The sequence below is a fragment of the Monodelphis domestica genome, chromosome 3 (assembly GCF_027887165.1).
Source record: "Monodelphis domestica isolate mMonDom1 chromosome 3, mMonDom1.pri, whole genome shotgun sequence".
In the NCBI taxonomy this organism is placed as follows: Eukaryota; Metazoa; Chordata; class Mammalia; order Didelphimorphia; family Didelphidae; genus Monodelphis; species Monodelphis domestica.
In genome coordinates, this window is record NC_077229.1 from 493958895 (window position 1) to 493975112 (window position 16218).

Consider the following 16218-nt stretch of genomic DNA (forward strand, 5'->3'; position numbering starts at 1 on the left):
TATCTATCTATCTATCTATCTATATTTACAATTAGAGGTAAAAAAAAGAGATTAATACTAAGAGAAATGAGAAAAGAAACAAAATGGGGTAAATTTATATGTCATAAAGAAGTGCATGGTGGGAGTGAAGGAGAACACCAATACATTAGAAGGGTAAACAGGTTGGAGATAGGAAATACTCAATTCTTATGTGCATTGAAATTTACTCAAATAGGAAAAAACAATCAAATCCATTTGGGTCAGAGAATTGATTTGCACCCTATAGAGAAGTAGAAGGGTAACAAACAGACTGATGGGGAGGGAAGCAATACAAGGTTGGGGGGGGGGTAGTTTAAAAAGACCGTAAAGAAAATAAGAGGGAAATAAGAAGGGAGAGGGAGTAGAAAGGGAAGTAAAATAAGGGTGGGAATTAGGGGAACCAATTAAAAACAAAACACTGGTGTAGTATAAGGAAATAGTGAAAGAAGAAAGGGCAGGACTAGGAGTGGAAATCAAAATGTTGGGAAATACAGCTGGTAATCATAACTCTGAATGTGAATGGAATGAACTCACACATAAAACTCAAGCAAATAGCAGAATGGATTAGAAACCAAAATTCTACCATATGTTGTCTACTGTAAAAAATAGACTCGAATACAGGACTACAATCCCCACAAGCCTTTGCTCCACTTCCCCAAAATGCTTTGTAATCTCACAGGAATTCTGAGATGGGCCGAGATCGAGGAAGGATTTAAGCTGGTGGCAAAGGTCTTGTCCTGTCTCTTGGACTTCCGTTTTGGGGCAGGGGTGGCTTTTTTTCATAATGTAGGTAAGGTTGTGTCTAGGCCTCTCTATGGCCTGGGCATGTGTCTCTTATCCTGTATTTTCTTTAATCCTTAATCTTCAATAAATCTCTAAAAAATATAATACTCCTTGCAGAGAAAAACTAATTTCTACTTGCCTCAGTCTCCCCGTCTCCCCTAAATTTTAACTGTTACACTACAAGAAAAACACATGAGGAAGGTAGACACACATAGGGTAAAAGTAAGAGGATGGAGCCAAATCTATTGGGCATCAACTGATAAAAAGAAGTCAGAAGTCACAATCATAATATCTGACAAAGCCAGTGTAAAAACAGATCTAGTCAAAAGAAATGGGGATGGTAATTACATCCTGAAAAAAGGCAGTCTAGAAAATGAGGAAAAAAGGCAGTCTAGAAAATGAGGAAATATCAGTACTCAACATGTATGCACCAAATTGCGTAGCATCCAAATTTCTAAAGGAGAAACTAGTGGAGGTCAAGAATGAAATAGATAGAAAAACCATACTAGTGGGAGAACTGAACCTTCCTCTATCAGAACTAGATAAATCAAACCAAAAACCAAATAAGAAAGAGGTAAGAGAAGTGAATAAAATCTTAGAAAAATTAGAGTTAGTAGATATGTGGAGAAAAATAAATAGGTAGAAATGGAATACACCTTCTTTTTAGAAGCACATGGTATAGTCACAAAGATTGACCATGCACTAGGGCATAAAAACATTGTAAATAAGTGTAAAAGAGCAGAAATAATAAATGCAACCTTTTAAGATCATAATGCAATGAAAATAATAATTAGTAAGGGTACATGGAGAGGCAAATCAAAAGTTAATTGGAAATTAAATAATATGATTCTCTGAAACTGGTTACTTAAAGAACAAGTCATTGAAACAATAATTTAATTTAAAAAATGACAATGATGAGACATCCTTTCAAAACCTATGGGATGCAGCCAAAACAGTACTTAGGGGGAAATTTACATCCTTGAGTTCATATATTAACAAACTAGAGAGAGCAGAGGTCAATGAATTGGGCATGCAAATTAAAAATCTAGAAAGTGAACAAATTTAAAATCCTCAGATGAAAGCTAAATTAGAGATCCTAAAAATCAAAGGAGAAATTAATAAAATTGAAAGTCAATGAACTATTGATTTAATAAATAAGACTAGATGTTGGTACTTTGAAAAAACAAATAAAATAGACAAAATACTGGCCAATCTAATTAAAAAATGGAAAGAAGAAAAGCAAATTAACAATATTAAAGATGAAAAGGGACACCTCACCTCTAATGATGAGGAAATTAAGGCAATCATTAGAAATTATTATGTCCAATTACATGGCAATCTAGGTGATATGGATGAATATTTACAAAAATATAAATTGCCTAGATTAACAGAAGAAGAAATAGAATACATAAATAACCCCATATCAGAAAAAGAAATTGAACAGGCCATCAAAGGACTTCCTAAGAAAAAAATCCCCAGGTCTAGATGGATTAAAAAACGAATTCTATCAAACATTCAAAGAACAACTAATCCCAATATTATACAAACTATTTGACAGAATAAGCAAAGAAGGACTCCTACCAAATTCATTCTATGACACAAATATGGTACTGATTCCAAAGCCCAGCAGGTCAAAAACAGAAAAAAGAAAACTAGAGACCAATCCCCTTAATCAACATAAATGCAAAAATCTTAAATAGAATACTAGCAAAAAGACTCCAGCAACTGATCACCAGGGTTATTCATTAGGACCAGGTGGGATTTATACCAGGAATGCAAGAATGGTTCAATATTAGGAAAACCATCCACATAATTGACCATATTAACAAGCAAACAGACAAAAATCACATAATTATTTCAATAGAAGCAGAAAAAGCCTTTAACAAAATACAACACTCATTCCTACTGAAAATACTAGAAAGCAAAGGAATAGAAAGGCCTTTCCTAAAAATAATAAACAGTATATATCTAAACCCATCAGCAAACATCATCTGCAATGGGGATAAATTAGAAACCTTCCTAATAAGATCAGGAGTGAAACAAGGATGCTCATTATCACCACTATTATTTAACATCACACTAGAAACACTAGCAGTAGCAATTGGAGAATAAAAAGAAATTTAAGTTATTAAAATAGGCAATGAGGAGACCAAGCTATCACTCTTTGCAGATGATATGATGGTCTACTTAAAGAATCCTAGAGAATCAACTAAAAAGCTAGTAGAAACAATCAACAACTTTAGCAAAATTGCAGGATACAAAATAAAAGCACATAAGTTATCAGCATTTTTATATATTTCCAACACATCTCAACAGCAAGTATTAGAAAGAGAAATTTGATTTAAAATCATCCTAGACAATATAAAATACTTAGGAATCTATCTGCCCAGACAAAAACAGGAACTATATGAACACAACTACAAAACACTCTCAACACAATTAAAACTAGATCTAAACAATTGGAAAAACATCTATTGCTCATGGGTAGGATGAGCTAATGTAATAAAAATGACAATCCTACCCAAAGTAATTTACTTATTCAGTGCCATACCCATCAAACTATCAAGAAACTTTTTTACTGAATTAGAAAAAAACCACAACAAAATTCATTTGGAAGAACAAAAGATCAAGGATATCCAGGGAAACAATGAAAAAAATGTGAAAGAAGGTGGCGCCTTGCAGTCCCAGATCTCAAACTATACTATAAAGCAGCGGCCATCAAAATAATATGGGACTGGCTAAGAGACAGAAAGGAGGATCAATGATATAGACTTGGGGTAAGTGACCTCAAATATGATAAACCCAAAGATCCCAGCTTTTGAGACAAAAATCCACTATTTGATAAAAATTACTGGGAAAATGGGAGGACAGTTGGGAGAGATTAGGTTTGGATAAATATCTCACACCCTACACCAAGATAAACTCAGAATGAGTGAATGACTTGAATATAAAGAAGGAAACTATAAGTAAATTAGGTGAACATAGAATAGTATACATGTCAGATCTTTGGGAAAGGAAAGATTTTAAGACCAAGCAAGAGTTAGAAAAAAATAACAAAATGTAAAATAAATAATGTTGATTACATTAAATTAAAAAAGGTTTTGTACAAACAAAACCAATGCAACCAAAATCAGAAGAGAAGAAACCAATTGGGAAAAATTCTGTCTAACAAAAACGTCTGAAAAAGGTCTAATTGCTCAAATTTTTAAAGAGCTAAACCAATTTTACAAAATACCAAGCCATTCTCCAATTGATAAATGGGCAAGGGACATGAATAGGCAATTTCAGAGAAAGAAATTAATAAGCACATGAAAAAGTGTTCTAAATCTCTTATGATGAGAGAAATGCAAATCAAAACAACTCTGAGATATCACCTCACACCTAGCAGATTGGCTAACATGACAGCAAAGGAAAGTAATGAATGCTGGAGGGGATGTGGCAAAGTAGGGACATTAATTCATTGCTGGTGGAGTTATGAATTGATCCAACCATTCTGGAGGGCAATTTGGAACTATGCCCAGAGGGTGATAAAAGACTGTCTGCCCTTTGATCCAGCCATAGCACTGCTGGGTTTGTACCCCAAAGAGTAATAAGGAAAAAGATTTGTACAAGAATATTCATAGCTGCGCTCTTTGTGGTGGCAAAAATTGGAAAATGAGGGGACGCCCTTCAACTGGGGAATGGCTGAACAAATTGTGGTACATGTTGGTGATGGAATACTATTGTGTTAAAGGGAATAATAAAGTGGAGGAATTCCACGTGAATTGGAACAACCTCCAGGAAGTGATGCAGAGCGAAAGGAGCAGAACCAGGATAACACTGTACACAGAGACTGATACACTGTGGTACAATCGAATGTAATGGACTTCTCCATTAGTGGCAATGCAGTTATCCTGAACAACTCGAAGGGATCTATGAGAAAGAACACTATCCACATTCAGAGGGAAAACTGTGGGAGTAGAAACACAGAAGAAAAACAACTGTTTGATCACATGGGTCGAGGAGATATGATTGGGGATATAGACTCTAAATGATTACCCTATTGCAAACATCAACAACATAGAAATAGCGTCTTATACACATGTAAAACCCAGTGGAATTGAGTGTTGGCTACCAGAAGGAGTGGGGAAAGGGGAGGGAAAGAATATGATTCCCGTAACCAAGGAATAATGTTCTAAATTGACTAATTAAATAAAATTTTCAAAAAATATATAATTTTATTTTTCAACAAGATACAGAAACTTAAATGAAGTGTTCGTTAGTCAAGCATTTCTGAGCAGAGGTCCCATAAACTCTACCTTACTAAATAGATAAGACTCATTAATGGTATCCTTTCTCAAATTATATGCTGAAGTCAGAAGTCCTTAAAAAGTTTTCTTTCTTCATTGGGTTGAAAGTATCCCAGTGCAATCCTATTTATGCTATGAATCTGCTGTTTCTTCATAGATCATAGATGGTATAAAGAGCCCAGGCAGTCCAAGTGACATGTCAAATTATGAAAACATTTTAATTAGTCGAGTTCCAATTAATGAGACTATTGGTCCAGCTGGAGTGCATTAACAATAGCAAGGGACCTCAAAGCTTTATGACCATCTTCCATGACAGGGTACTCAGGCTGAATTCACACATTCCCACAATGCACATGTGGATCAAATCATGGTCCATCCCCATTTTTATATAAATGTGGGCAAAGGCAATGGGTAACATTCTCCTCTCAGTGTGTGGTAAAGACCATGTGTAACTTCTTGCCTGTCCAGATGTGAATGCATTCATTTTTATCTTGATTTTTCTTTTTGGTATTTTGGAAAAATCAGCAATCCTAAAAATACAACTTTTTACTATAAAAATAGCTTCCCACAAAGTACTGATCCCAGAACCCCAACATTCAGTGAGCTCTCTTACTGACATTTTTTCCAGGGAGGGAGAATATGGCAAACTGAGCAACTACAGCCACATATATAGCATTTCTAACCCCAAAATACCATGACTTATTAACTACAGAATTGAAATACAGTGAACTATGTCATTACAGATGCCCATATTAATGGACCGTGTAAACAGCTGACCTCTTTGGCTTTTGTGACCATTTCTTTTGTATTCCTTCCCATACCTCTAGTCTTTTCTTTTATAATTTCTTTTTTATTATAAACTTAAAAGCATAAATATTTCATAATAGCCAAATTCAAAAAGCGGATTAAGTAGAAAGCTGTGAATTTGTTTTGGTTTATAAAAAATACAATAAATTTTTTAAACCCTTACCTTCTGTCTTAGAATCAATACTGTGTATTGGTTCTAAAGCAGAAGAGCAGAAAGGGCTAGGCAATGAGGGCTAAGTGACTTGCCCAGGGTCACACAAAAAATATAATAATTAAAAAAAACAATCCTTACTTTCTGTCTTAGTATCAATTCTAATACAGATGAGTAGCAAAGGCTAGGCAATCAGAGTGAAGTGACATGCCCAGGGTCACACAGCTAAGAAGTGTCTGAGGTCATAACTGACCCAGATCCTCCCAACAAATATATTCAATTTAATATGGCAGTAGTAGTAATAGTTAACATTTACAAAGCCTTTTAAAGTTTTCAAGTACTTTATACATATTATTATCTGACTATCTTTACCTTAGCCTTGTGAGGTAGGTATTATTATTATACTCATTTTACAGATGAGGAAACCGAGGCAGACAGTGGTTAAGTGGCTTGCCTAGGGCCACACAGTTAGCAAACATCTGAGGCCAGATTTGAACTCAGATCTGTGCTCCATGTCCAGCAACCAATCTACTTTGGCATCTAGCTGTTTTTGCTTATTTGTGTCATGGACTTTCTATTCTTTTGTTGTTTTTTAGATACTTCACAAATGTTATTTTTATTCCTGCTTCACTCTTGCTTCCCAACAACCCTACCCAAACCCTCCTAGAAGCCCTTGCTTGTAATAAGTAAATATAATTAAGTAAAACAAATCAACACATTGGCCATTTCTGAAAATGTCTGCCTCTTTGTAGCAGCAGCCTGGGGCGATTCTTTGCTTTAGTTGGCTTTATGACAGATGGTTCTTCACCTCCGACTCTGCCTCTAACCTCAGCTCTCCCTGATTCTGTTTATTTGAATTTGATCCTTGTTTGTACCTCTGACTACATCTCTGGCTTCAGGCTTGGGACCTTTGTGTACTTAACTTCTGCCATAGTTGCATTCAAGACCAGATCCAATTCCCTTTGCCTTCTTTCCTAGACTTGCTCCCTAGCACAGATTCTTGCAGACAGGATTAGACAGTTTGAAAAGATGTGATTAAAAGTGGATCTAGTCTAGTCTCTCTTCTTTCACTAGGTCTTTTATTCTGCGCTGCAGCTATGCCCACCGTAGATTCCATGCTGCAGAGCCAGCTGGTCCCAGAAGCAGGAGCCAAGACCCAGAATGATGCGGCCACAGCCACCTCTGCATCTGTCACCAGCCTGGAGAGCGACCCCAGCCCCAACCCCAGCCCCCCACTCCAGATGCATGGGGAGAAGCAGTATCTGCAGCAGATTGTGCACACCATCCAGTATGGCTCCAAGAAGAAGGACCCCTCAGGCACTGGCACCCTGTCTGCCTGCTACAATCTGCGAGGTGAATTTCCTTTGCTGACAACCAAGCATGTGTTCTGGAAGGGTGTCGGGGAGGAACTGCTCTGGTTTACAAGGGGTTGCACAAATGGTAAGGAGCTCTCTGCCAAGGGGGTGAAGATCTGGGATGCGTGACAGAGGCTAGCACTAAAGAAAAAGTGCCAGGCTGAAGAGTGTGTGGATCTGATCACTTCAGTGGTGGAGGGGCCCCAGGAGGCTGGAATCTTGAGGAGCAGAAGGTTCCCTTCTGAAGAGCAGTTCGTCTCTTAGTCTGGAGAAGCTGAAGAGGGAGGGATGGATAAGATTTTCTCCTGAGGGTTATCCAACTTTTTCCTGCTTGTGACTGGAAATCCTTCCCCCCAACATTTCTCAATTGAAAAGTCTATTGAGGAGAAATCTGAGAAAGGCATTTTGAATCTGTCAGTCTTTATCTCAACTCCTGGTGCTCTGAGTCTGAACTGTGGCTGAGAGACCAGGGTCAGACAACCTGACTATCTCTCAGGGGGCTCAGGCTGCCAAAGCCCTAGTTGCCCCCCAAACTCGAGGAGAGAGGAAAAAGGGTTTAGATAGAGATAAGAACCCCCTTTTTCCCCACTATCCTTTCCCATTCTCTCCCTGCCATCCATTCCTTTGTATTACCCTGATTGAACTAATTGATATTAAAGTAGTTATCTTTTCCCCAAGCCTTGAATCAAGTGTGAGTGAACAGCTTCAAGGAGGAGGCATCTTCCTAGGAAGAAATATTTAAATCTCGAGTATTGGAAGAGAGACAAAGAGGGACGAGAGTAAATCTGAGAGAGCAGCAGGAGGGAAGGGCGAAGGGGGAAAATCTTCAAACTCCCTCTCGTCTCTTGGAGCCAACCCTAAACATCAGCTGTCTCTCTGCTAGATCCTGTTTCCTTTACCCCACAAACCATTCCTCCAATGTAGATGCCAATGGGTTGTGTGAGTTTTTGGACAACTTGGGCTTCACTCACAGAGAAGAAGGAGATTTGGGACAGGGTATGGCTTCCAGTGGAGACATTTTGGGGCAGAATACAGAGAGATGAACACAGATTATTCTGGGCAAGGAGTGGATCAGCTACAAAGTCACTGACAAAATCAAAACCAACCCTGATGACAGAAGGATCATTATGTGCGCTTAGAATCCAAAAGATCTTCCTCTCATGGCCTTGCCTCCATGCCAGCTCTCTGTCCGTTCTACGTAGTGAACGGAGAGCTTTCCTGTCAACTATACCAGCAATCTGGAGATATGGGCATCGGGGTGCCACTCAGCATTGCCAGTTACTTCCTGCTCACCTACATGATCACTCACACCACGGGCCTGAAGCCAGGTGACTTTGTACCTTCTCTGGGAGATGCTCATGTATATGTGAATCATATTGAGTCCCTAAAAATTCAGCTTCCATGAGAGCAAAGACCTTTCCCCAAGCTCAAAATTCTTCAGAAAGTGGAAATCTTTGACAACTTCCTGATTGAAGGTTACAACCCTCACCCGGGTGTGAAGCCCCCAGGCCTGGCTGGAAACCCCCTCATCTTTCCCAGAATGTCATCTAACCTTCTTAGCATTGCACAGCACACTTGTTTCAGCAGGTGGGATGTAGTTTAGATTATAAAGAAGACATGAGAAAGGGTTGGGAATGGAGAAACGCCCCGTGACACAAGCACACAAGCACACACACACACGCGCACACACACACACACACACACACACACACACACACACACACTTTTGTTTTCTATATTAAAATAAAGCTGTTCTCGTCCTGGAAAAAAAGTGGGTCTAAAGTGGTAGAACATAAATGCATACATTTGAATGGTTACAGCTGGCAGGACATAAATCCTAGACGAGCATTTTAGAGCAAGAGGGAGAAGCAGATATCAGGAGAGCCATTTGGAATTATACTCAGAGTTATAAAACTATTTACACTTTTTGACCTAGTAATTCCAATCTTAGATTATTTCTTAAGGTGATCAAAGAAAAAGGAAAAGAAACTCTTGTGAAATATTGTGAAATATTTATAGCTGTCCTTTTTTGTGGTGTCAAAGAACCAGAAACTGAAGGGATGTCCTTCAGCTGGGAAATGACTGAACAACGTGTGGAATAAGATAGTGATGGAATACTGTTGTGCTGTAGGAAATGACAAACAAGACAATCACACACACACACACACACACACACACACACGGAAAGAATTCTATGAAGTGATGCAAAGTGAAATGAGCAGAAGCAATAGAACGTTGTACACAATAACCACAATAATGTATGATCATCTGTGAATGCCTTAACTATAATCTACAAGGCAAGGATCCAAAACAACTCCAAAGGGACTTAGGACAAAAAAGAAAAAAGGATTTCTGCCATCATAGAAGGACCAGACAGAGTCTGAAAGCAGATTGAAACCTATAATTCTTTATTTCCCCCATCAATTTTTCCATAATGTAAGCAATATGGTTCACAACATGACAGACTGGAAAATATATATTATGTGATAATATATATCTCTCTATATAAAACCTATATTAAAACTTGCTTTTGGGGGGAGGGTTGAGAGGGAAAAGAACAAGACGCAGATTTTTTAGACATGGCTAATGTGAGAGTTTGTTTCCCTTGGATATGCATATTTATTATATATTTATAAAAAATTATATGTATGATGTTATTGTTTGTTACATATAAATAAGGTAACTAAAAAAGAGAATCATAGACTATTAATAGATGGAGGGGACTTTAGAGATTATTCAGTAAAACCTCCCTTGTTCAGAAATTCCTTCTATAATAGCTTTAAAGAATTGACATCCAGACTCTGCTTGAATAATTTCAGTGATGGAACAGCTCATTATATTACATAATTCTAATTATTAGAAAGTTCTTCATTCTATGAAGCCAAAATCTAATTCCCTGAAATTTTCACCCATTAGTCCCAGTTTTCCTCTGGGATCTATAAAGAATATGTTTACTCTCCAGCCCAGAAGGCAGTTCTTCAAAAATTTGGGGATTATTGTCATGTCTCCGCCTAACAAAGGAAGAGTTGAAGGCAGAAGAGATCCCTTTCAGAGATATTAGCATTTTAATGTCAAGTTAATATATATTATTATATAATATATATTAACTTGACATATTTATATATTATTATAATATATACTATAGTAGTAGTGGTAGTCTCTCGGTGACCGAGAATGACTATTATCTTTGTGCATTATCATCTATTGATGTACCCTCATGTGGCTTTGGAGTCCAAAGGCTGAGGCGCAGAGTTTGTGGCACATGGGGCATGGGGCGCCAGTTGTTACGGGAGGTGCGGTTGTGGCCTGGTGTCGGTGTTCACGCGCAGCGGCAAGACGTCGACGTCGTTCATCTTCAAAGGTGGCGGCGCCATGGTTAATGTGGGCTCACCAGCTGCTTCTGTCAGAGGCAGCGAGTTCTAGTTGCTTTGGTGTGATGCCAGCCCACTTCAAGTTGGACTTGAGCTGATCCTTGAATCTTCTCTTTGGTCGGCCTTGTTTCCTGAGTCCAGCTGACAGTTCACCATAGAATACCTGTCTTGGTATTCGCTGTGGGTCCATGCAGATGACGTGTCCAGACCATCGTAGCTGGGTTTTGAGGACCAGGACTTCGATGCTGGTGGAGTTGGCTCTGTCGAGGACTTCCTGATTGGTGATTTGGTCCTGCCATCGGATCCTCATAATTGACCGGAGAGAGCGTTGGTGGAATTGCTCCAGCTGTTTCATGTGCTTCCAGTACAGTGTCCATGTCTCACACCGTACAGGAGCGAGCTGAGGATCACTGTGTTATACACTTTGAGCTTCATCGCAGTGCTTACACCGCTGTGTTGGAGGACTTTGCAGTGCAGCCACCCGAGTTCCTGGCTGGCCTTTTGGATCCTGGCATTAATCTCATGGTCTAAGGACCCATCGTTGGTGATGGTGCTGCCCAGGTACTTGAAAGTGTTGACGTTAGAAAGCTGCGTGCCATCGATTGTAATGCACGGCTGGTTCGTTGGCCTCCCTGGTGCAGGTTGGAACAGCACCTCTGTTTTGCTGAGGCTGATAGTCAGGCCAAACAGTTTTGTTGCGGTGGAGAACCTGTCCACAATGGTTTGGAGATGATTTTCTTGGTGGACCATGAGAGCACAGTCATCTGCAAAGAGAGCTTCCAGGATGAGTCTCTCTGTTGTCTTTGTTTTTGCAGTCAGGCGGCAAAGGTCGAATAGTGAGCCATCCAGTCGGTATTTGATGTAGACGCCCAGGCCTAGATCCATCACAGCATGTCGTAATACTTGGGTGAAGTATAGGTTGAATAGTACCGGAGCAAGGTACGCAGCCTTGTTTCACGCCATTGGAGATGTTGAAGCGATCAGAAGTCTCTCCACCAGATAGGACCTCCCCTGTCATGTTGACATGAAAGAACTGGATCAGTTTGACGAATTTTGCTGGGCAACCGAGCTTGCTGAGGATCACCCACAATGCATCCCTGTTCACTGTGTCGAACGCCTTTGTCAGATCTATGAAGACAATGTAGAGACTCAGATTCTGCTCAAGGCATTTTTCCTGCATTTGACTCACTGTGAAGACCATGTTGATGGTGCTGCGATCTGGTCGGAAGCCACATTGTGATTCAGGCAGGTTCTGCTCTGAAACAGATGACAGGAGTCTGTTGAGTATAACACGGGTGAGGATCTTTCCAGCTGTGGAGAGTAGTGTGATGCCTCTGTATGCTGCTCGTGAGCCTTTGTTCTTGTATAGGGCTACGATGGAGGCATCTCTGAGTTCTGGGGGCATGTCTTCTTCCCATATGCTGGGAAGCACTATGTGGAACACCGGGAGCGCCTTTCCATTTAAGGCCTTGTACACCTCGGTTGGGATCCCGTCTTTACCGGGTGCCTTGCCTGCACTCATTTGTTTAATGGCTTTTTGGACTTCCTCTATTGAAGGAGGGACATCAAGTTGTTCAATGGTGTGGTTCTGGGGGATCTGGTCAAGGGCACTTTGGTCGACTGAAGAGGGTCAGTTGAAAAGCTGACTGAAGTGTTCTTTCCACCTGTTGCTGATGCCTTTTTTATCTTTTATAAGAGTGTCACCATCAGAGGATATCAAGGGAGTGGTGGTGGGTTTTAATGGCCCATAGACAGTCTTGAGGGCACTGAAAAATTGTTTGTAGTTTTTCGTATCAGCAAAGCGCTGGATTTCTTCTGCCTTTTTTCCCACCATCAGTCTTGCATCTTCCTGATCTCACACTGCACCATGACTTGGAGAGACTTGAATCTGTCCTTTTTAGGAGCAGAGTTTGGGTTATTTTGCCACTCCATAAAGGCTTTGTTCTTCTTGCTCAATAGGTCTTCAATAGCAGTGTTGTTCTGGTCGAACCAGTCCTGGTGGTTGCGTTGTTTGGGGCCTAGGACTGCCTTTGATGTTTCCTTCACTGCGTCTCTGAACTGTTTCCATTCCCTTGGCAGACAGCTTGTCGTCCAGGCAGGACTGGAATGTTTGCAAATAAGATGGATCTCTAAGACGACTCACATTGTAAAATGTGCGAACTGTCTGGGCGCGTTTTGGATGGTGAGGCGCAATGAGCATTTGAAGAGTCGCTCTAACCAATCGGTGGTCTGTCCAGCATTCAGCTCCTCTCATGGCTCTGGTGATCTTTACATCCTGGATGTCTCGCCGGCTTACAATGATGTAGTCAGTGAGATGCCACTGTTTTGATCGTGGGTACATCCACTTTGTTTTATATTTGTTCGCCATTCTGAACATAGTGTTCATGATGGTGAGTTCGAACTCTGAGCATTTGCTGGGTAGCAGTAGGCCATTGTTGTTCATTTTGCCTACGCCGTGTTTGCCAAGCACTCCTTTCCATCTTTCATGGTCCTGGCCAATGCGGGTGTTGAAGTCTCCCAGTAGTATCAGCTTGTCAGTTGTGGGTACTGAGTGCAGGACGGCACTCAGGTCAGAGTAGAACTGCTCGATGGTCTCCTCTGTGCTGGTCATTGTTGGGGCATATGCGCTGATGATTGTGGCATACCGGTCTTTGCTGAGAAGCAAAAGGATCTTCATGAGCCATTCGCTAATGCCCACAGGCAAGTCTGGCAGCTGTTTGAGCAAACTGGTCTTGATAGCCAGGCCAACCCCGTGGATTCTGTCTTCATTTGAGGCTCTGCCTTTCCAGAAGAAGGTGTATCCAGTGGTGGGTTCGCTGAGTGATCCCTCTTCTGGTAAGCGTGTTTCACTTAAGGCTGCAATGGCGATGTAATATCGCGCCAGTTCTTTACCGATTAGAGCTGTTCTTCTCTCAGGTCTTGGGGTATTCTCTCTATCACGTAATGTTCTGATGTTCCATGCTCCTAGTAGGAGTTTCTTTGTATTTTTTCTTTGGTTTTGACCGCTTAAAGGGATGACCCGCCAGCCGCAGTGTGCTGACTGGGTGTTTGTAGGGCAGGCAATGTTTGGGACACCTTTTCTAGTCCCCTCCCTTGATTAGGGTGAGCAGTGCTGTCCTAGAGAGGGCTGCTCAGTCACCCAGGATGCTGCTGAACGTCCCTGCTGCCTACAGGGCCGAGCGACCACTGGTCCGTGGGCCGCCTACGTGCAGGATCGTGACTACAACTGCCAGTGGTCACCTCTACCTGTTGCGTCGCCACTCCCCCATCGCCGCAGGTCTTGAAGAGGGTGGACAGGGTTAGGATAGATGAGTGTGCACAAAGACACTTGTGCATGAAGGAGATTTAAGTGGAAAAGCCGATACACAGAGACAGTCCCACTCTCTCGGCGTTGGAAGCCTGGGTCCAGTGGCACGAAAAATTGTTACGTCTGGAGACTTCCTCAGCTGCATTGGATGACCGTGTTGCCCTCTGTGCTCCAACACGCCCTGAGCACTCCACAGTGCTTTGCTGCATCGCCCTCTCAGCCATTGAACCTTCTTATTGGTTTCTTCCGTCTGTTCAGTCGAAGCAGTCTTCACATGCTGGGTGAGCAAAGCCCTGGTTCACCAGGGGTTGCTGACCCGATGGCTACCCTCACAAGGTTTAGCCAGCCTGTCAAAGCCGTTGCCCTGGGTGTGGCCCCTGCCACATGTTAGCAGCTACTGGGAGCCATAAGTGAGAGCTGGGTGTCAGGTGGGGGTCAGAGGCTGGAGAGCTGCCCTAGGAGGGCACGACGAGCCCTCCATACCAGAGATACTACCCCTCCTGGAGCACCCCATTCACCCCCAGTATATATATATATAGTATATATAATATATATACTATATATTATAAATTATATAAATTTATATATTAACTTATATAATATATATTTTATTTTATTTTTATATTTTATATATTATATTATTATTTATAAATATATTATACATTATAATATAGTTATTATTATATTTATTATATATAATATATATTATCTATAATATATAAATTAATATATAAGTTTATATATTAACTTATATATTATATGTACATATATAAATTTAATATCCATTAGCTCCAATAACTTCATGGTTAGCAAATTTTATAGTCCTGCTTATCAAAAGACTGTTTCCCATGTCTGAATGCTCTTCCTTCTTACTCCCACTTCTTAGGAACCCTAAATTCCTTCAAGGTTCAGCTCAATTAACCTCTCCTACAAGAGGCCTTTCAAACATGTAATTGGGAAAAATATTATGGAAAAAAAACAAACAAAACAAACAAAGACACTTTCATGATGTCCTCCAGTTATTAGGGTATTTTCTCTTTATCTCAAAATAACTTGGTATTTTCTTGATGCCTATCATGCATGCATTTATATATCATGTATATATTTAGAATATCATCTCCTTGAGGGCAGGGCCAGTTTCATTTTTGCCTTTATATCTCCGGTATCTAATACAGAGCTTGGCACATAGTAGACGCTTGACAAATCTTTATTCAATTGAGTTGAAAGATCTTTTTAGTTGACTGCATACTGCATCCTGCCTGGGAGAGGAGGTAAAGGACAAAGCAGAGATGAATTAAAGGAGAAGGTAAATGGAAGAGTTTTTGTTTGGTGCGATGAGAGTCTTCTTGTGGCCTCATCATTGTGTCTTGGCTCCACAAATTCTCAAGCAACACATTTGGTTCGTGCTACTATTCCAGCTTTAGTATAATGAGTTCTTTGGGATTTCGGAAATGTCTAACCAAAGTACTAAAGTCAGTCATGGCTCATTTTCTCAGGCAGACTGTGTATTGGATAAACAGGACACACTTTAATGTCTTCTAAATTTACTTGCCATTAATTTAATGGACTTGCCTCCTGTTACCAGCTCTATGAGCATTTTGAAAAAATGCTACGACTTTTGGCTGAAAAGTAAGATTCACATTTGCATACCATTTCTGGAGAGAGAAGGAGGAGCATGTTGAACCTACATGTTTCTAGCTCTCCATATGTGAAATGAAAGAAAATGTGACATACAAGTTTGCTAGGCGAGATAGCTGCCTCATGCAGCCAATGAAAGGACTATATGGGCCAGCTCTTTCCTTCCACTCTCATTGCGAGGTGGCAGATGCTGTATCCTTTTCTGAACCCACGCTGGAAAAAAGGAGCCAAGAAGAAGAGCCTGAAGGCAGAAGAAAGAAAACTAACATAGGGGAGAAGAAAAAGCAGGAAGGGGGAGGAAGGTGACAAGTGGGGAGCAAGGGAAAGGCTGGGGGAGGAGAAGGTAGAAGAGAGGAAGGAAATTTTATGATTATTCAGAGGGAATATTATATAGCTCTGCTTTTACTTTCAATCCCAATCTGGCCATTTCCTCAAGAGCACATTTTTAAAGGCTGGGCAATATGTGTATGTGTAAGAGAGAGAGACAGAGAGACAGAGA

At 40.5% G+C, this 16218-nt stretch overlaps 1 protein-coding gene and 1 pseudogene across 1 annotated transcript in view; one reads left to right on the top strand and one right to left on the bottom strand.

The window, feature by feature from the left end:
- Positions 1 to 16218, bottom strand: part of ARSB (arylsulfatase B) — a 248481-nt gene that overhangs the window by 16997 nt on the left and 215266 nt on the right. The gene's annotated exons all lie outside the window — the stretch shown is intronic.
- Positions 7146 to 9963, top strand: LOC103099288 (thymidylate synthase-like; annotated as a pseudogene).